General features: G+C 43.8%; 1 long non-coding RNA gene across 1 annotated transcript in view; it reads left to right on the forward strand.

The window, feature by feature from the left end:
• LOC132592170 (uncharacterized) overlaps window positions 1–21,589 on the forward strand; it is a 104,674-nt gene that overhangs the window by 14,450 nt on the left and 68,635 nt on the right. The window contains exon 2 of the long non-coding RNA XR_009557631.1: window positions 11,273–11,311. This is a non-coding gene — a long non-coding RNA (uncharacterized LOC132592170). The remainder of the gene's footprint in view (window positions 1–11,272; window positions 11,312–21,589) is intronic.

The raw sequence follows: 21,589 nt of genomic DNA on the forward strand, positions 1-21,589 counted from the left end.
ACATTTTGTTGATGAAAATAGGGATGTCCTATTCTAACAACAACAACAACAACAACAACAACAATTTCATTATTTATACCCTGTCTATCTGATTGGGTTGCCCCAGCCACTCTGGGTGGCTTCCAACATATATAAACATACACACAACTCCATACCCACCAACATCTCTCTGGTGAAAATAGGGAACACCCTAAGGAAAAGCAGGACATTCCGGGATCCAGTCAGGAACTGGGATGGCTTCTGTAAACTTTGGACTGTTAATGGAAAATAGGAACACTTGGAGGCTCTGTAAATGTCAACTTTCTCTTCTGTGTAAGTTGCCGTAAACTCACTTGCTCTCTGGACACTTCAAGCAGTATGATATCGGGGTGGACCAGTGCGGAAGCAGGGGGCCATCATGAAAGAACAAAGGGGGCAACATGACATAAAGCTCACTGTCAAAAATAATCAGTTCTTCTACCCTTCCTTCCATACGCTGATCAGCAGTTTTGATCGTAGCCTTCACCCCTCTTTGCTCCTTTCAACTCTGTGGTAGCTGTCATTCAATAAGCTACTTCTCGCCAAAAGCTGAAGACAAGCAGCGTTTTCTATTCATTGCTACACACACATGCAGCTGAAGTGAAGGTGGCTCAACCATTTCCCACTGTAACGACCAATTAGTTCAACCTCCCAGGGCAGAAACCTAACATTGCCCAATCCCCTCTGTCCCTGAATTCCTCCCTAAAGGTTTTTTTTGGGGGGGAATCTGGGCTAGCTTCCTCTGGAAGGATCAGATTTGATGATTTGACTGCTAGTTGTTGATTCCCATTCTACTTAAGTCCCACCCCCATAAATATCAATTGAAGTAACCTTTCTGAGAACTATAGTAGTGCAATATGTGTACAATATCAGTAGATGGTGCTGTAGTCCTTTATATATTTGTACAAAAGCAAAGCAGGAACAGAGGATGTTCACATTTAAAAAAATGGGATCCTTGTATTTTTCCATCCTTCTGGCTTCTTGAGCACTGGTGAATATTTGCCATCAGATTCTTCAAATTTAATTTGCATCCTGCTTTCTTTGTGTGTGTGCATGAACCGAGGTGAAAAAAACTGAGGTGGAGGTGATTAACATTGACAAGCCTCCCCCCACCTTTTTTTCAAATGGCTTCTCTGTCCCTAATCCTCTGAAACTGTAGAAGATATTATAGGAATAAGCACTATATCATGGGTTTTCAAAGCCTATCAGTGGGTTTTCCAAAGTGCAATCTCTAATTTCTAAATGTATGCATACATGCCAGTTACTTTCAATCTCATACTGGGAAAGGGAACAAAACCCCCGAGGTTGAGTACATTTTTGCAAAAACTCTTGAAAGTTTAAAACATCTGAGACATCTTGGCATAAAAAACTGTGGAATGCATTCAAGACCAGCATATGCAGATTGGGCAAGTATAGGTTAGGGAAGATTTTGTGGCTCATTAGAGAACTCCACCACCTACTTCTTGGATGCTTAGATTTTTAAAACATAGTTTTAATTTAAAATGCAAGTGAACAGGTAACAAAATGCACAGGGCCAACAGCAAAAGGTCTTGGCTTAAATGGTCTTGGGTTTAAATGTCAGGTGCACTCTGGCCACTTGCATATGCAACATTAGGCTAAACATGCTTGTTTAATAAGCCAGGATATGAAATAGAAGAAGATTCCTTCACCCCAGTATGGTTCCCTTTTATCACATACATAGCCCAACAAGACAACAACAAGAATCAGCCAACAGCATACGAATCAATATGACTAACCTGACCCAAGAATCCACCCCCCCCCCAGCCACAAACAAATCTAACTAAAGCCAACCAAAGCCAACCAACCACCCCTAGGCCACCCCTACCTCTCTAACCACCAAGGAAATATAACAAGTGAATAGAAAGAGAATCCACACAAGTGACGCTGACACAAAACCCCACACATACACTAAGTAGAAGAATAGAGGCATTGCCACCCGACCCCACCCCATGCACCCTCCCCACCCTCACCCTCTTTTCTTCCCAACCTAATACTGCATGCAACACTAATGTCTCACAACATATGAAACTGATCTGTAGAAAACACAGCTTGAAAAAACAGACAATACACATATTTTTGTGTATATATATATATATAAGCAAGGATATGCACAAGTTTCACGTGGGAGCTCCTTTGAAGCCACTTCACTCCTCCCTTCATGTGAGCAGCTGAAGAAGCCAGCTTTGATTTATGGCTTCGTATCCTGGCTTGTTCAGCTGCTCCTGCTGGCTCCGCATTACATGCAAGGATGTCCTTCCGAGTCAGAGTTGGCTGGACTAAGCAGCTTCAGCCCAATTTGCACTCTTACTAGGCTAGTGATCCTTCTCATGGAAGAAGGGAGTGCAATGCATAGCTTGCATATCCATCATGCACATAATATTTGTGAGGTACATGGACGCCCAATTTACATATCTACTACTCCCAAAAGGTGGGGTTTGTTTGTTAAAGGGGAATTTGTGTGAATCTTGTAAATGGATGGGCCTCCATGTCACATTATGTCAGTGTGTGTCTGCTTCTTCACCACACAGAGAGTATTGTGAGCTGGCTTTGGTATGCAAAGCTATGGATGTTCAAACCTACGGTCTGTGTGCCTGCTTTGCTCACTCATTAATGTTGTTAGCATATATTTAGTAATACACAGTGAAAGCTCCTATGGGTTTGTGCTTCACTCATGTTTCAAAATATGTGACAGATACACAGTGAAGTGAACTTCCAGTTGCTCCCCACAGCCTCTGGAAACTCCTTTCCCTGGGTCATGCCATAGTAGGATGTGTGCCTCAGTTTAACATAGTTCTGATGGTTACAATCTGTCCATAGCTCCTTAAAAAGTTCTCTGTTTTTGGAGACAGCAGTTGTAAATTTGCATTGGCTCACTCACTCACTCAGCTATCCATTCATATACCTAGAGATTATAATCACCCTGCAAAGTAAGTGGCAAGCCTAGATGTGGGTGTGTTTCAGGCTGAAGTTTGTGCCTTGATATCTGAACTTGGAGCAACATGGAGAAATGTGGCTATGGAGTTTGAATGTTCCAATTTAGTTTTACATTTCATATGAATGGGGATGAACCAATAGCAGATTTCTCTTCTCTTTGGCTGCATGGGAAAGCCATGAGACAGTTCACTGTACAGCAGTGTCACAAGACCACATCGTTTGCCTCGTGGATTGAAATTTCACCCTGATAGGTAAAATCATAGGTAAAATCATAGGAGGTGATGAGATGCCATAAACTGTATCTTTTCCCTCTTGTTTAAGCTCCAGAACAGATGATTTAGATGAAACCCTTTACCTGTGAATTAACATGTGGGCAGAAGGAGACAGGATCTGCCCATGTGACGCCCACCCGGTTGAAAATCTGGCTCACATGGTCCTTGAATGCAAAATGTATGCTTCTATCCACCTGCAATACTTGGACCAACTATGTATTCTGAACTGGAGACCGGAGATAGAGGTTACACGCTTCCTATTACAGGGGAGAGACCAGGAGCGTACCAGGACTGTAGCTGAGTTCCTCAATTTGATCTTTTGCTGCTGAAGTACATTACAGGATCCTGCTCCTGTAGGAGACCCAGACCCAGGCCTCCCCTCCCTTTTGGCAAGTGACTGTACTGATGGGTTGGTGACGTGATCGTACGGGACTATTTATTTTAAATGTTTGTAAATGACGCCAATAAAGGTTTTGATTGATTGATTGATTGATTGAATTAAAAGGTGACTTCTGGCAGCCCCATAATCTGAACTGAAAGTGTTGCATACACTCTGTAAAAAGAGCGGGAAGGAGGAAGGGAGGGAGCCTTCATGTCATAGGCATTTGAATGCCTCTGGGAAATGCAGCTGGTACCAGATTTCCTATCCTTGCCCAGAGGAACATATCAAAGTCATACCAATGTGACTACAGTAGATAAAACAACAAGGGGATTAGGATGAAGAAGACACATACGTTTTATTTCATTTCTTTTTTGCAGCGAGTCTGCTCTGGAGGTTTCCTAGTTGTAGTCAGTTCAGAGGGTGCCTATTCCTTTCCAGGGTTGGGTGCCGGCTGGGAAATGGTTCTTCAAGTTTGAAGTGGAAGGTGGTTTTAATCATGGAGCTGATTTATCTGCCCACCTATACTGAGAATAGTTTTGCGCTTTTAAGGAAAGTTTCCTTTTCAAAATAGATTGTTAAGTGTGCATGTGGCACTTCTAAAAATGAGAAAGGGAGGGAGCTATCCTAAAGCTTGAGAGAGCAGAAAAGGCAAGAGAGTGACAAGGCCAGCATAAGATTCTCTGCATGTCTGACACATGCAAAGACCCTGACAACAATACAGCTTACTTGGTCTAGTCGCCTTGCCACCAAAGAGCTAATTTTCACATTATTTTGTTTTTGTTGACATATATATTTCTGTAGGTCACTTTGTTGTTCATCCATGTTATAAATGGCAGGTGATTTTTGCCTCTGACCAGTAATGTGGATGATGCCTTAACACTGTCCACCTCTCTATTTTGCAAAATTGCCTTAAATGCCAATTTTTGTTTGCATTTCATTTGCCTTAAGGTTGGCCAAAGGTCTGAAGCTTTTCAGTGGAGAAACAGAAAACATTTTGAATTTAGGCATATGAATTTTTTCCGGTTGTCTTTCATTTAATTTTTTTGTTCTCTTCCCATAGAGCTCAGAACGCAGCACTTCATAGAAATTTTGGGACATACAGAATTCATTCTGCTGTGCTAAATTGTTATGCCTGTCTGTGTTAAATCAAAACACATAGCAGTAAGATATTTTTTCTGTTTGTTTTTCTTTTACATAAAAGTGGTGCTTAGCATTCCAGTGACTTTGTTTTTTGAGGTTGTTTACTTCAGAAATTGGGATTTGTATAAAGCAAATGTGTACATTCAGTTGTCATTTTTTAAAATCTTTTATAAATGATACATGAAATATTTTGGTCTCCAGACATCCTCTCTTTAACTTCCTGTTGCCATGGTCACTCATTAGTATTCCACGGAGGCCTGGTTGCCATGGAAAAATGTGTAGTTGTACAGTGTTTCCATGGTTACTCTCCACCATTATGTACCTTTGGTATATCAGCTAGCAGATCTGTTTGGGTAAACCTGAAATATTACAGAAGTATTTAAAGCTACTGGTAATTCAGATCTCATGCCCAATCTGCAGCTTGCATATTTATCTGCAGAAGAAGGGCAATGGAGCCATTTTGGATTGCAAATGCCATATTAAAATAAATGCTTTTGAGAAATTATTTCACAGTTGCAACTCAGCCTGTATTTTTTGTGCAGGTTTGAATTCATATTCTGAAGAATTTTCACATGTTTTGCAGGAGCACCACATTTTGGACCCCTTTTGAGTGTATTTAGGCTATTTTAACCTCTCTTTTTAGCTATTCCATGTGTGGGTTGTGTTTGGTGTTTCTAGTATCATTCGTGATTTCATAGAAATCAGAAAAGCTGCCTGGTGACTCATTGCTTTTTGCAGGTTTCACAATAAAAGTGTACAGACCTTTATTTAATCAGCCAGTCCCATAATCCTGAGGGGTGGAGGTGGGTGAGGAGCTTTTACCTGAAGATTCATTCACAGATACTGTGGGGAACAGCTTTCCCTACCTCACATGGTTATTTATCAGGAGCATCAACATTTCCCCTGACAATTCTAGAAGTGGATTTAGAGCAGCACGACCGTCCGTCCCCCCCACTGGGTGCCAAATTGAATGGGGCACCTCAGGGTGTCACAACTGTGGCGTAGTGCACAGTCAGAATGGAAGGAGGGAGACGGGGGGCACCAAATTTTCACCTTGCACAGGAGCTACTGAAATTTCAAAGACCAAAGCCTGCCCCTGTGAATTCTCTACTGAAACCTTTTCAGTTTGACAGAGATAGCCTTCTGAGGGCCATGCGGCCATGGGGTGAGCTGGGGGGAGGTGGGTGGAACATCAGATGTGATTCATACCTTTTGCATAGTGGGCTACATTCCAAACATGCAAAAGCCAGCCCGCCAGCCCTCTTTATCCTCCTTTCAGGCATGCAAGAGTTTGAGGGCACATTTCAGCCAGGCAAAGCACTAAAGGAGGGTACAGAGCAGGGTTGGTGATGGGTGTGGGATGGGGAGAGTGGACATAGCCTGGAGAGTTGGCCTGGCCTGGGAGAGTCCCCAGTGCCAGATAGAGAGGACTGGAGGGCCACCTTCAGTCTCCGGGCCTGCAGTTCCCCACCCCTGATATAGGTAGTCAACCTCTGAACCTCTATACACCTTTTCAACCATTATATACGAAAGCTGTGCCTGCCAAAATTCCTTCATCTATAAAACTATTAAAAGTATGGGAGACCTAATATTGAAAGGGTGGGCAGCGTCTTATATAAACAACTCAATGGGCCTATGTACATGTTCTGCATGATAGAGGCACCCCCTTTTTAAGTGAAGAGTTTTGTAGCTGTTGATCAACGCTGCTGTCTTTATGATGGGGGTGTATACAAGGAAACTCTTTTAACCAAATATTGTTGAGTATATGTTTTTTGCAATTGAGCCATAAAAGTATTCAAGGGCAGTTCGGTTAACGTCTCCTTGAAAAAGGGATTAGATGCTCCCTACTCCCTAAACATAGGGCACCCTTGCAGGTGAGACATTCCCACATGACTAACAGGTACAGAATCATAGAATTGGAAGAGACCCTGAGTGTCTTCTAGTCTAACTCCCTACAACACAGGAAACTCAAGTTGAAACCATGCCAGACCCTGCTTAGCTTTGCAGATGTGCTAGCAGTTTTATTGCTTAGCTTCAAAGATTGCCAGTTGGGCATGGGAATGGCTGGTACCCTTGAATACCCCCCCCCAAAAAAGGAGTGATTAGGGATTTGCTGGTACCGCCTGTGAGCTGGTTATCAAACTGTTAGTTGTAGACCTGCATATTCCAAAGTAAGAATTGCTTCCAGGTAATTGTGAAGGGAAGCTGTACAAAAACTGGTACTCCTCCCCTTTCTTTTGAACCACAAATTACTAGTGTGGCTGCAGAGAGTTGCCTCCAGTATGCTCAGGATTGCTTGTACTTGGCCTCTCATCATTTGTGTCATTTGGGAGTAGCGGTGACTAAATTAGGCTTGATTTGCATTTATACGGGAATAATCTATTACCGGTACTTCCTCACAATTAAAGCCAAATAGTTTTTCGTCTTGACTGATGGTTCACTTTATGAAGAGAAAATGTAAATGACTACTGTATTCTATTTGAACGTTTGCAAAATTTAAAATACAACATTTCAAGCTTTGTGTTAATTTGGAGGCTGGGGTGACCATTCAGTAACATTCCTATTAAGAAAAAAAAACCTATGAAAAGACAAAATATGACAATTGAGATCTTATGGAGCCATGCATTACTCCTGCTTTGAGTTAAAGCACAGTACATCCAGGCCAGTCTTGCAGCTTGCCACTCTGCAGGGGCAAGTAGCAACTGCTCCCAGTGAGCACATGATTGGGCCAACATGGGGGCGATGGAAATACAAAAACTGCACATGCAGGCTTCATCAAGCCAATGTATTCCAATAACTGTACATGGTGGGTGCATCCTGGAGAGAATCTCCTTCTCTTTCATAGCCTTAAAGAGCTAATAGTCTTTTAAAGTTGGGAGGAAAAGTGGAGCTTCCTTGTACAGCCTCATGGTCTAAGGCTAGAGAAAATAGTGGCACGAGTGAGTCTTTCTGGAACTAGACAACTGATCTTGAATTCATTTGTAGGGCTAAAATTAAGTGGGGAAAGAAGTGGGGAAAGCATTGCAGAACCATGGCTTGTTCCTGCTGAAAACAGCTTCATAAGCAAGCCCCCAACCACCACTATCACTACCAAAGAGTCTCCTACACTGTGGGTCTATGACATCACAAAGGGCCAGCTATTCAAAGCTGAGTTGGCCACAGCTCTTATAGCCAGTCCTTGCCTGTGACTGAGACTGAGGGGCAGAGGACCAGATCTTTGTTCACTCATTTCTCCTATATGTGGCTGTTGTGACATCCTCAGACCATGATGCTGACACTTCCCATGGTGAGTGGCATTTTGAGTACTGCCTTATACTCGGTCACATGATTGATCTGCTCTGGCAGCAGTAATTCAGGGCTTTCAGTGTGGAAGCTTGGGACCTTATGCATATAACACATGTTGACTTGCATTTTCTACCACCCACTTTAACCTCCCTCTCATTATAGTCAACACTTTTCAACTCCCCTTTCCCTATTTTAGTTATCAGGATTGGAAGAAGGATGCTTGTAGACCTGGAATTGCTTCATCGAGTGTATAATTTAACATTTCAGATAGCTCTCAGGAAATACGTTTTCACTGACATGTTTCAGCTAGGGCAAGAAAACCTTGTTGCATCTGTAGGAAAGATGGTCACAGTGGTGGGATTTAGGGGAGGGCAGTGGGAGAGAAGGCAGTGGGCCTTCTTAAATGAGCAATGCAAAGAAATAGAGGAAAACAACAGAATGGGAAAAACCAGAGATCTGTTCAAGAAAATTTGAGATATGAAAGGAACATTTCGTACAAAGATTACCATAATCAAGGACAAAAGTGGAAAGGACCTAACAGAAGCAGAAAACATCAAGAAGAGGTGGCAAGAATACACAGAGAATTATACCAGAAATATGGGTGTCTCCTGCACCCCAGGTAGTGTGGTTGCTGACCTTGAGCCAGACATCCTGGAGAGTGAAGTCAAATGGGCCCTAGAAAGCACTGGCCAGTGGAAGTGATGATATTCCAGCTGAACTATTTAAAATTTTAAAAGATGATGCTGTTAAGGTGCTACACTCAATATGCCAGCAAGTTTGGATAACTCAGCAGTGGCCAGAGGATTGGAGAAGATCAGTCTACATCCCAATCCCAAAGAAGGGCAGTGCCAAAGAATGCTCCAACTACTGCACAATTGCGCTCATTTCACATGCTAGCAAGGTTATGCTTAAAATTCTACAAGGCAGGCTTAAGCAGTATGTGGACCGAGAACTCCCAGAAGTGCATGCTGGATTCCGAAGGGGCAGAGGAGCCAGAGACCAAATTGCAAACATGCACTGGATTATGGAGAAAGCTAGAGAGTTCCAGAAAAACATCTACTTCTGCTTCATTGACTACGCAAAAGCATTTACTGTGTCGACCACAGCAAACTATGGCAAGTTCTTAAAAAAATGGGAGTGCCTGATCACCTCATCTGTCTCCTGAGAAAGCTCTATGTGGCACAAGAAGCTATAGTTAGAACTGGATATGGAATAACTGATTGGTTCAAAATTGGGAAAGGAGTACGACAAGGCTGTATATTGTCTTCCTGCTTATTTAACTTATATGCAGAATTCATCATGTGAAAGGCTGGACTAGATGAATCCCAAGCCAGAATTAAGATTGCCAGAAGAAATATCAACAACTTCAGATACGCAGATGACACAACCTTGATGGCAGAAAGTGAGGAGGAATTAAATAACCTTTTAATGAGGGTGAAAGAGGAGAGCGCAAAATATGGTCTGAAGCTCAACATCAAAAAAACCAAGATCATGGCCACTGGTCCCATCACCTCCTGGCAAATAGAAGGGGATGAAATGGAGGCAGTGAGAGATTTTACTTTCTTGGGCTCCTTGATCACTGCAGATGGTGACAGCAGCCACGAAATTAAAAGACGCCTGCTTCTTGGGAGAAAAGCAATGACAAACCTAGACAACATCTTAAAAAGCAGAGACATCACCTTGCCGACAAAGGTCCGTATAGTTAAAGCTATGGTTTTCCCAGTAGTGATGTATGGAAGTGAGAGCTGGACCATAAAGAAGGCTGATTGCCGAAAAATTGATGCTTTTGAATTATGGTTCTGGAGGAGACTCTTGAGAGTCCCATGGACTGCAAGAAGATCAAACCTATCCATTCTGAAGGAAATCAGCCCTGAGTGCTCACTGGAAGGACAGATCGTGAAGCTGAGGCTCCAATACTTTGGCCACCTCATGAGAAGAGAACACTCCCTGGAAAAGACCCTGTTGTTGGGAAAGATTGAGGGCACTAGGAGAAGGGGACGACAGAGGACGAGATGGTTGGACAGTGTTCTCGAAGCTACGAACATGAGTTTGACCAAACTGCGGGAGGCAGTGGAAGACAGGAGTGCCTGACTTGCTCTGGTCCATGGGGTCACAAAGAGTCAGACACGACTAAACAACAACAAAGTGGGAGAGAAAGTAGAGATGTGGCAGAGTGAGGGGGCAGTGAGATCAGGGGAGCCCCAGGGTTGTGGCGGGAGCCCCACAGGTGTGCACACACCTCCAGGACCACTGTTGCCAACCTGGAATTCCCATCATTGCCGCCACCTAACCCAACGCCACCCCTATCTTGATGAGTGCAGTGTGGTTGCTGCTTGGAGGATGCCATTGCCATTGCCATTGCCTCTGCCACAGCCATGACCCACCATTGGAAGTGAATCATCGTCAGAGACCAAAGCGAGTCTCATGTATTAAAGACGTGCAGTCATGGGGTATCCTATGAACTCGCATGAGCCAATGAAGGAAATGAAAGAGAGCTGCCCAGGTTTGAGTAAGACCACTTCCCATTTTCCCAGTGATTCTCCAAAGTCTTGGGAAGAGGTTTTGCATACATCTTCTGTATATTATTCTTATCTGCACTTGGAATATCAAGACTTCATTTTTCTTGTTTCTTGGTAGTTTGGGAGCCTTCCTTCCTTCCTTCCTTCCCTGCAAAAACAGTTGACTGAGTTCCAAATTCATTTTTGCCTTTCAGTAATATATGCTACAGCTTGCAATTTTGTGGTGCGTTAGCACTTAAAGGAAAAGTTGGTTAGTCATTTGCAGTAACTTGTCTACACCAGAAGCCTGGGAAAGTAAAAAAAAGGGATGAAGGTTCCCATTTTTCAGCAGGTATGTAAGAGGGGAAACCCATCTCAGCCTCTCTACTACTGGATCCTACTGGGTCCATCTTGGGACATGTATCTTTTATGTAAGGTATAAATATAGTTCATACAGAAACTTATAGGTTGACAGGAGCTGAGGAGGATGCAGCGCAAGATGATGATGGTAGTGGTGATTAATTTATTACAATTTATTTAATTTATTATGAATCAATTTGCTATCTTCATGCCTTGTATATGTGTTCACTTAGGGCTTCCTCAGATACTTTTTTCTGCTTGTTGCTGCTTTCCATGTTAAACTGCATTTTTCTTCAGAAGCAAGTTGTTTGTTGACTTAGGTTTGTTTACATTCTTTAAAAGTTCTATATGTTTCTTTTTAGGTTTATCACAGGCACCATCCTCCTCAAAGCTCTCGAAAGGTAGGCAAAAAACAAAAACAAAAATATGCTTGTTACTGTCCTCTTTTAAGTGGCTGTTTTTTCCCCCACTGTGTTCACGTCTCAGTAGTATAGGTCAACACCTGTCAGATGACCACAGAGTAAGTTGTGCGTAGAGATGATTAGATGGAGTATCAAAACATGTTAAAGCAACTTTTATATTCTTAAAACATTGGAATTATCATATTCTGCTTCTCTTATTTGACAACAGTGTAATATGCTCTTTAAGGATAATGGGGGGAAATCCCTTCCTACATAGGACATGATCCAAGCAAAATAAAGCACCTCTTGGGCCACAGATCTCAATTGAATAAAGTTATGAGCAACTTTTCCTTTGAAATTCAGTGAGACTAAAATGTGTTTTTAAAGAACTGTGTCCATTGTATTGTACTTGCTATTTCCCACAACCCAAGGACATTGCAGTGTTTGTGGGAGGAATAAAAAGAGGACATGGAACTGGAAGGTCCTTATATTGAATGACCATCTTTAATTACAGAATTGTTTTCCTGGCTTGGATGGGGAACCTGAGGCGCTTCCAATATTGTTGGCCTGCTACTCCCACCCCCTCCAACCATTAGTCATGCTAGGGATTTGGAATCCCAAAAGATCTGGAGGACCACAGGTTCATCATAACCAATTTAAAAGAAGAATGGGTCTTAAAACGTTGCTTCAGAAGAAAAGTGTTGTAGCCGATCTGAAAGAGTCCAACATGTTGTTGACCTTTCATGGGCACTGCATCAAAATGGCTAATGCCTGAGGAAAATATCAGCAATGGTCTGCTGTGTTTCTGCTTGAGATACCACAAGTGCAGTTGATGCTCATGATGCTTCCATCCGAGAAGAAAGAAGTATAAATATTTTCATCCATCCTTTCAGCCATCTTGGTCTTTAAACTTGTGGGAATCTTCAGTGTATTGAGTTCTGATTTATTAACATGGTGTGTGGGTGTGTGTGTGTATTGAAAACTGATTGAAAACTATTGCCAGTGATCAGTGTCATGCTTTTTAAATAATCTTTTGAAATCCTGGCAAGACAAATTTCCTTGTTTTGCATTCAACAGCATGCAAATGAGACTTCTGTAAGAGATAAAAATCATTATTTTAAAAGAGGTTTTTTAAAAATAAAAAATATGGATTGGTATTGCTTTGCATGTTTTGTAAGACTTAGTAAATGGATAATTAAAATCACAATGGAAGATGTGCAGTGGGATGGAAAATGAATAATGTTAAGGTTGCCAGACTGCCTTTTTCTTCAGACTTTCTCTTCTGCTGCAGATGAAACAATTACAATGATTTAAGAAAAAAGTGATCAACAGGTGGCCTGTGGGCCAGCTCTGCTCCAAGGCAATTTTACCTGGTTCTTAGAGCCATTACCAAATTTTAATCAAGACATGATGTGGTTTAGCCATAGCATCAGGGCTGTATTTAGATGAAAAGAGGCCTAGGCTACTCCACTTGGGAGGTCCCTCCCCACCCCCCCCACCCTCACAACTAGAAGAAAATGGAAGAGTGTTATAAACAAACTAGTGCCATTCAGCCCGTTTAATAAACGGGCGCTAGAACATTCGGCCTTTTTCAGTGGCAGCGGCGCGTGGGGGGCTTTTATTCCTTGTCTAATTGATTGTTCCTCTCCCCTCCCTTTGATCCTTAATTTATCCCTAATTTTCTCCCCCCCTGTTCCCAAACCCCAAGCCAAAGTGTCCCGCCCTTTTTACCTTTACAGCCCGGGCTCGGCTGGGGGGTGCGGGGGGTATTTCTTCCTTTACCCCCTCCGAAGCTTGTGTTTGGAGTGCGGATCCCTCCCCACCCTGTTTTCGTGCGTTTTTTGCGCCTACCGTTTGGTTCCTAATTTTTCCCCGTCAATAGCGCTGCTGCTGCCAGGGCCCAGTGGCCGAATTCTGGCTCCTGGATGGCCCGGGCGGCTGCTCCGGGGTGTACGCCCAGTTTTTCGGGGGGTGGGGGTGGCTCCCGCTACATTTGTTGGCCTCCGCGGCTGTTTTTCAGTCGCCTGCTGCGTCCGGGAGGGAGCTTTGCTGTCTGGGGGGCTTGCGCCTGCCCCGGCACTTTCTGAGGGTCCCACGGTTGGCGCTGAGCATTCAGTGGCCTCCCCGCGCCTTTGCTGGCCGTTCCAGCCCAGCGGGGGTCTCCCGGTTGCTTGCGCTGTTTGGGCCTCAATTTCGGGCCTGTTAGTGAGGAGAAGCCGGGGCCTCGATTTTTTGGTCATCCCGGCTTCCTCCTCAGGCCCTTGGGCACGTTGAGAGAGGGCCTGCCCTGCTTAGGGGCCTTGCTGCCTGCTCCTGCCTTCCACCTGGTGGCCTCTGTTTTAACTGCTTAGTGAGCCAGTGCAGGGCAGAGGGGTGGGGGGCGGGGTGGGGAGAGCGTGTGTGTGTGCGCGCGTGCAGTCTCTGCGTCCCTGGGGCACATGCTCAGTAGCGCGGAAAACGGGACACAGGGAATCTGGATGCAGAGACTCTTGCATATTATTATATAGGATTTGAGTGAAGCCAAGGATGATGGCCGGGTATTTAAAATTCTGCAATTCACAATTTCTCCTCTAAAGGACATGAGATGTTATTGTTAAATACCATGGTGATTTTTAAAAATGCATAAAATTAACACTGAAAAACTTTTGCAATAACTGAACTTTGCACACCTTTTGTGGAATAAGCATTAATTTTTAGGAAAATGAAGTTGTAATGTTATTCTTTAAAAAAAACCACACACCTTGAGTTTACAAATTATATTGCCTGGGAAGTGTAAATAATATGACCATGATTACCTGACTGTGTGGCACTATTAGAATCTACTTTATGTTGTCATTAAAAGGTCAGTTTTAAAATACATTTTAATAAGTAAACTACAACCATCAGTAAGGCTAAAATGTTTCCCCCCCCTAAGCCTTCATCATAGCAAAAGCATCCAAAAATTCATCAAAATTTGTTTGTCTAAATTTGTCACGTTCAATGTACAGAATGCTCAGTGCGGACAACCTCTCTTGAGACAATGTGGCCCTTAATTCATTTTTAATTCTTTTGAGTCTTGAAAAACTCCTCTCTCCTGAGCAGTTAGTGACCATAAGGCTTATAAATAGCTGCAAGATTGCTTCCACATTAGGAAAGCCCATATGAATTTTGTCCTTGTATATAATTTGATAAAGGTCTGTATGAGACAGAGAATGCTGTGTTGTAGGCCTATGGCTTTGTGTCATGTACAGGTGAAAGTGCAAAAGTTCATCAATAAGTTTCAGGTCAATATCTTTTGGGTATGCTTCCATCAACTGTTCAACACCTTGCTTAATTTCTTGCTTAGATGCTGTCAAATTATCAAGAATGGCAAACAATTGTGCAACATCACTGTACACAGTACTACTTCTTTTTAAATTGGCTTCAAGTGCATCTAATACAGTCAAACCTCGGTTTCCGACCGCCTCTGTTTGCGACCGCTTCAGTTTCCAACCACCGTGGACCCGGAAGTGTTTACATCCAAGTTCCGCAGCGCTCGGCTGCACAGAAGCGATCTGCGCAGCTTGTGCATGCACAGAAGCACTCTATCGGTGCTTCGTGCATGTGCAGAAGCATGCCTCGGGGAGCGGCGAACTCCGGGAGCGATCGGCTCCCTGGAACCAATTGTGGTCGTAAACGGAGGTATGACTGTAAAGGAATAAAGGATTTTATCCTAAACCTGTCTCTTGAAGAAAGTTCAAGAGACATCGGGTTACAAACTTTCGGTTTATGAACAACCGAAACCCGGAAGTAGGTAACCCGAGGTTTCCGAGGCCTACGGAGGCCTCCACAAAGGCATTGGGGAGGGAGCACCAGAGTGCTTTACAGAAGCACTCCAATGCCTTCACGAAGGCCCGGAGTGAAGGCCCGGCCTCGGCATCGGAGTGCTTCCGTGGCTGCGGCCCAGTCACGGAAGCGCTCCAATGCCTTTGCGGAGGCCCGGAGCAAATACCCGGCCTCCACGGAGGCATCAGAGCATCCGCAGCCACGGAGGCGCTCCAATGCCACCCACCCCACCCCCTCCCTCCTTTAAAAGAAACAGCTGCTCGGCGGTCGCTGCCTGCACGGTGGCGCTGGACAGGGCCTCACTCCCGTGCTTCCCGCCAGCTTCTCACGGGAGTGAAGAGGACCCTGAGCCCCTATCCAAACAATGACTATCATCAGCCCAGGTAAGAAAAAAAATCACATTTTTATTTTGTCTTAATTATTTTATAGTACAGTACATTAATTATTGCCTTCATTTTATGTATCAATTTTAGACAGTAAAATTCGTGTTAAATTGCTGCTTTAGGGGGTGTTTTTCATAGTCTGGAACGGATTAATCCACTTTCCATTACTTTCAATGGGAAAGTTCAATTCGGTTTATGAACGCTTGTTTATGAGCAGTTTTCCGGAACCAATTGTGGTTGTAAACCGAGGTACCACTGTAATGTCAGAGTCAGGATGAGGTCCAGTTACCAACCTGCAACCTGGCTTCCTGCCTTCTATAGGTAGTTCTGAGGATCTCTTCCCACTGCTGCCTTCCCTGATCCCAAACCCCTCTCTCTGCTTGTGGGCAATCTGCAGTGCATGTTGCAGGCACCAACAGGCTTTGTGAAGTGTGAAAGATCCACTTCTCTGCCTGGGAGGGGTGAGGCCAGTGCCAGTCACATGTGCTTGCCTTGCTCTGTTCAAGCCAAGGAGGAGGGAAGTAATGGAGGAGACTTGGGAGAGCTTGCTTGCCTAGTCTATCTGCCCCAGCCGGCCCCCCACTCGTACTGTCCCATTGATTAAAGTGCAGCACGTACCACTACTGACCTGACCCTTGAGCTGGGGAAGGCTGTGCAGCTGGTTGTGGACTCTGGGCCTGCTGGCTCTGGATTCTGAGATGGAAAATTCTGGGGTGTGAGGATACTCAACAGCTCAGCTTGTCAGGGCGAAACTCCCTGCAGGTCTCTGCAGTTAGCAGAAGAAGGAAGTTCCAGTCAAATACAGGAGCAAAACAGCTGTCAGTAGACCACAGTCTTTATTGTTCCGCAACAGGTATCCACACAGAGTAAGAACCCCAAACATGGGTTACAAGCTCTTTGAGGACCTTATGTCCCTACCCAGAATACATTTCCAGAACCATCATTGATACATCACTGATATATCATCATGATGTCACAAGGAGGGAGGGGAGTCGTGAGGTTACCCAAGTTCATCAACTTGCCTCAGTTATCAGATCAAGTTCCCAACACCTTAAGTACCCGCCACCTAAATAACAATAAAACTATCTATGCATATTTTTGCCTTCTGGCCTTCCTGAGGATGGGCTGTGGGAACACCTGGCCTCAGGAAACCCATCAACAGATGTTCATTGTTCCCCTCAAGGGAGGGGTGCTCTGTACTTGACTGTATATCCCAAGGATTATGGAGGAGGGTGGTATCCAGGTTGAGTACCGTATTTTTCGCTCCATAAGACACACTTTTTTCCTCCTAAAAAGTAAGAGGAAATGTCTGTGTGTCTTATGGAGCGAATGTGTGGTCCCTGGAGCCGAATTGCCCAGGAGCGAAAGGCAGGTCGTGCTTTTTTTTTTTTTAAAGAAAGAGCTAAAGGATAACAAGAGGGAAAGAGAGTGTTGAAAGGACCCGCTCAGCAGCTGATTGCAAGAGATCGGGGAAGGAGATAAGGGAGCTAGCTCCCTTCCTGGCCCTGCCTAGGCCCCTTGCCCAGGCCTCAATTGTTGTCTGCAGAGAGGGGCGGCTTCTTTCCCCAGCAACATGTGACTGACTGATTAGATTATCGGTCTGGAAACTGTAGAAATGGGTCCCTTTCCTTTCCTAGAGAAGCTGCAGAACTGTGCGTTGAACCCCATGAAAACAGGATTCCCCCCCCCTTTGCAAGGTATGGTAAGCTCAACAACTTTGAGCTGATCCTCAAAAATGGAGCTTTCCCCCTTTGCAAAAAAGATGCACAACTTTGAGCTGACACACCCCCCCCCAAAAGGGGGCTTTTCCCATTTGCAAAAAAAGCTGCACAACTTTGAGCTGATCCTCAAAAAAATAGAGCTTTCCCCCTTTGCAAAAGAAGCTTCCTCAAATATTTAAGGGGGTGGGGGCAAAGGCACCTAGGAGTTGGCTGATATGCCTAGGACAATTCAAGAAAGCAAAAAAAAATTTTTTTTCTTGTTTTCCTACTCTAAAAGCTAGGTGTGTTCTATGGTCAGGTGCGTCCTATGGAGCAAAAAATACGGTGTGTGACCTCTTGCTTAGAGGATTATGGAGGAAGGCAATGTCTAAGTCCGCCTTTCCTTTTGAAGCAAAATGTCATTGAAATGGGAGAATTGTTAGGGCATTGATTTTATGTGATTTTCAAAGGTTAGTAGTCCATCAGCAGGGTCCAAGGGGATACAATTTTGACACTTTCCTGCAACAATACAACAAGTTTTGCCAATAGAAACCAGAAGGGATACAATTTGCGAGCTTTCTTCATTAGCAGTGCAAAGGCTCATTGTCCTGGGGTTTTGAAGGAGGAGAGCTGTTGAGAGGTGACAAAAATGATTTCCAATAAGTGCCCCCCTTATTTCCATAACAAGTCCTTGAGTCTGTACTCTGAATAGTGACACCAGGGACCTAGAAGGTGTCCAACCCCTTCAGGGCTGGCCTTAAGGCAATTGGAGCAACTGGGCCAAATTGGGTCCCACAGGCCACTCCTAAGGGGGCATCCAAACCAGGGCAATCTAGATGGATTGTATTTACTGTATATCTCTAAGATTCCAAGTTGGGCCCCTGAGCTTCAAATTGGGCCCCACTGGCTAGCTCTGAGTCTCATAGTTGCTGGGCCTGAGTTGCTCTGCCCTCACATGACGTCTTGGGTTTGCAATTGTGGGAGAGGGGAGACTGCCCGCTGGGGAGCAGGCAGGCTGGCAAGGCCCCCTAGATTTAGAGGCCCAAATTGCCCAGCCCTCGCATGAAGTCTTGGGTTTGCAATTTTGGAGAGTGGAGACTGCGGCACTGGGGAGTAGGCTGGCTGGTGAGGCCCTCTAGATTTAGAGGCCCTAGGCTTCAGCCTACTTAGCCTTTACATAAATCTGGCCCTGCATAGCATCAAGTTGAAAGGGAAAGAAAAATATTTATAAGCTATTAAAAAGGGATATATTGTATACTTTAATGTCACAGCTCTTTTGATTTTGTATTCAGTACTGTATATAAACGTATTTTTATAACAATGCTGTGTTTGAATGCATCTGCTTCCTCAATGAATAAGCCCTTTTTGCAGGATGGGGCCAACTCTGCATTCAAGGCACTTGGCCACTTGTGGAGGTTCAGTTTGTATGGCAAAATAGACCTTTGGCTTCCTGCACTACTGACTGAAGATGAGCGAATTTTTGGAGGCTGTACTTTGTAACAACAACAAAAAAACATAATAGCTTATGGCAAGGGTAGCTAGCCTGTGGAATTCGGAATAATGTTGGACTACAACTCCCATCACCCTGAGAGCTAAAATTCAACAACATATAGAGGGGCACAGGTAACCTGTAATTTAAGTTGTAGAAAACACCGTTCACACAGTTCAAGCCCAGAGATGCTGGATGCATGGAGGGGGAAGCCCAAGTATGTCTACTGTTCCTGTTCTCAGGATTCACATGTTGAACATCTCTGAATTTGGATTGGGTGACATATCAGACAACCATGGTTTGGTGCTATGGGAACAAGCCTGGACAAGGATCAGACCTAAATGCTCTCTTCCTGTTTCCTTCTCCAAGATCATGGGTTCAGGGTAGCGATGGGAAGCATCTGCTTGCTGGTTTAACTACAGTTTATTGTCATGTCTGGACTGAAACAACCTGTGTATACTTTGAGCCTATGGCTTTTTGAAACAAGCCAAGATAATAAACCACCAAATACAAGCAGTTTCATTAATGTTATGCTAAACTACGGATTAGCATTGTGTCCCATACAGTTCAATTAAATATGGTCTACAGTGCATATTGAATAGTGAGTACAATACTCTAAATGAAATTATGTGCACACTTACTTGGCAATAAGTCCACAGAAATTCAAGTGGATTTGTTTTCCAGTAAACATGCATAGGACTTGCATTTGACTTGAAGTAGAGCTGCTGCTTACAAAGAATGCAAGGTTGCTGCTAAAATTGCAGCCTTCGTTGAACTCCTCCACCTGCAAATTGTAGTTGTCTGATTCCTGGCAATATTCCAATATATGTGTCCTCGCCTACACCAGCAGCAGCCTTGTGTCCTGACATCATTGATAAGTTGAACTGCCCATTTGTTGAGGTGGAGAAAGGAATTTGATACAGGGCTGCCATTTTCATCCTATTGTTCCATGTATTTTTTTGTAACCTGCACTTCTCCCCCACAATGAAGGCAATTAGTAACACTGGAAACTTATTTGTATTTTTCACACCATTCTTTCTAATTGCATCATGCTTTTATGCTCTTGTTGAATTGCTGGTTTTATTTGTACTGCCATTTTTTGTTTTAATTGTGTGTTGTAATTTTTACTGTCAGCAACCCTGCGGATCTGCGAATGGAAAGTTGGGGTAGGAATCCTCCAAACTACTGCAGCCTTGTTTTCCCTGTATCCACGTCCACTGTTTATGAAACAGCTGTTTCACAAAGCAGCTCCTGAATTCTAAGCATTGTCCCCCAACCCACACACAAATGGCTTCATCTATGCAGCAGAAATGATTAAACCTGTTCCGGAAAGGCCATGACGGCTGGGCTTTTCTCCAGACATCCATTATGTAATCACTTTCTTATAGCTGTACAGTTTTCTGTTAGTTGTGGGGGGGGGGGTGACGTAAGTGGTTTTCAGCTCAGGCGCTGAGACTTTAATGAAACACTGAGCTGAGGACAAGGAGAGTTCCCAGTCCTAGGTGAGCCCGTTGCAATCAGCACAATCCAGGAGTTGTTCAGCAGAAAATTTTAGAATAGCAGACATTTCCAAGATTCTCATCAATATTACTCTTAGCTATTCAATTGGACAAGGAGTAGGTGTGCCTCTGCTCAAACCTCTTTGCCACACCTTTCCTTGAGCTTGCATAATGGGGAACTTGATTTATGAGAATATGTGCCATGCAGTCTAGAACAGTGGTTCCCAACCCTTTCCCCCATGGAGTACTTGGAAATTGCTGAGGGTCTAGTTCAAGTTAATCCAGAACACTTTTGTCCCTAGTTCTGGCCATTGGTGGCTCTGGTTTCCTCCGCCACCAGGATTGTCACCCTTCGGTAGAAAAAGATTGCCCTCCTTTGCCCTGGAGGAGCAGCCTCTGCTATTTGAATGTGTTCATGCAGTGGTTTTCCCTCACCACTGATGCACCATTGAGTTGGTGAGTGTGCCTGCCTAGGAAGTAGTTTAGCATCTTGCATGAGGAAAACTGAAAGTCTCTTTCATCCATCAAAGAGGGAAGCCCAACCCTGGAATCTTTGTTAATGCCCCTTGGAATTAAGTTAGAACCTTTGGGGCCTGAAGGACAGTATGTGGAAAGCTGTCAGTATATAAAAGTTCTTTCAGAGCCATGCCTGTATGTTTTCATAGCTGCATGGCTTTGGAGGTTAAACTGCCTTGTTAGTTCTGCAGCATCACATCCCTTTGTATGCACTTACAATGAATCAGCAGAATTGTCCCCAAATACTAATTCCAAAGGCTGTTTTGTTTTATCAAGAACTCATTAACAAATGTAAATATTATATCTCCGTTTCAGCTCATCTGTATGTTCACTGAATAAAGTCATTTGCTAAAGTAAACTCTTTTAAACTTTTAAAGTTCCACATTACACACTCTGAATTATTCTAAATTGGTCTCCTGGCCATTTTCATTTTCATTCCTGCCCACCTATTGCAATTTATTATAATCTACTCAAGTCATTTCCCCAGTGCATGTTGAGCTTTCTCTCCAGATGTCGGCAAATGATCTGCACAGGTTGCATTTATTAAAAGTTCCTAGTGATCAGAGCTTATTCAAAACCTGTGTGTGTGTGTGTGTGTGTGTGTGTGTGTGTGTGTGTGTGTACATGTAGTTCAATAGCCTTCATGGAGCCCAAAATTTTCATGCTGCCAACTGCAGGATTTCACTTCCACTTATTTTAAACCGGATGGTTTCCTGTGTTGGAGGAAAGCAATTGCACACCTCACAGGAAAAAAAGTGTTCAGTTAATTAAAATCTTACTATTCCTGCCCAGCATCATGCAGTATAAAATATCAGAATGTAGACGAGAAAGATCTGCAACAACCCCTAATATGGTCCAGAAGGCAACACCCTGGATTGAAGACTTGG

This window comes from Zootoca vivipara, chromosome 5 (assembly GCF_963506605.1).
Source record: "Zootoca vivipara chromosome 5, rZooViv1.1, whole genome shotgun sequence".
Lineage (NCBI taxonomy): Eukaryota > Metazoa > Chordata > Lepidosauria > Squamata > Lacertidae > Zootoca > Zootoca vivipara.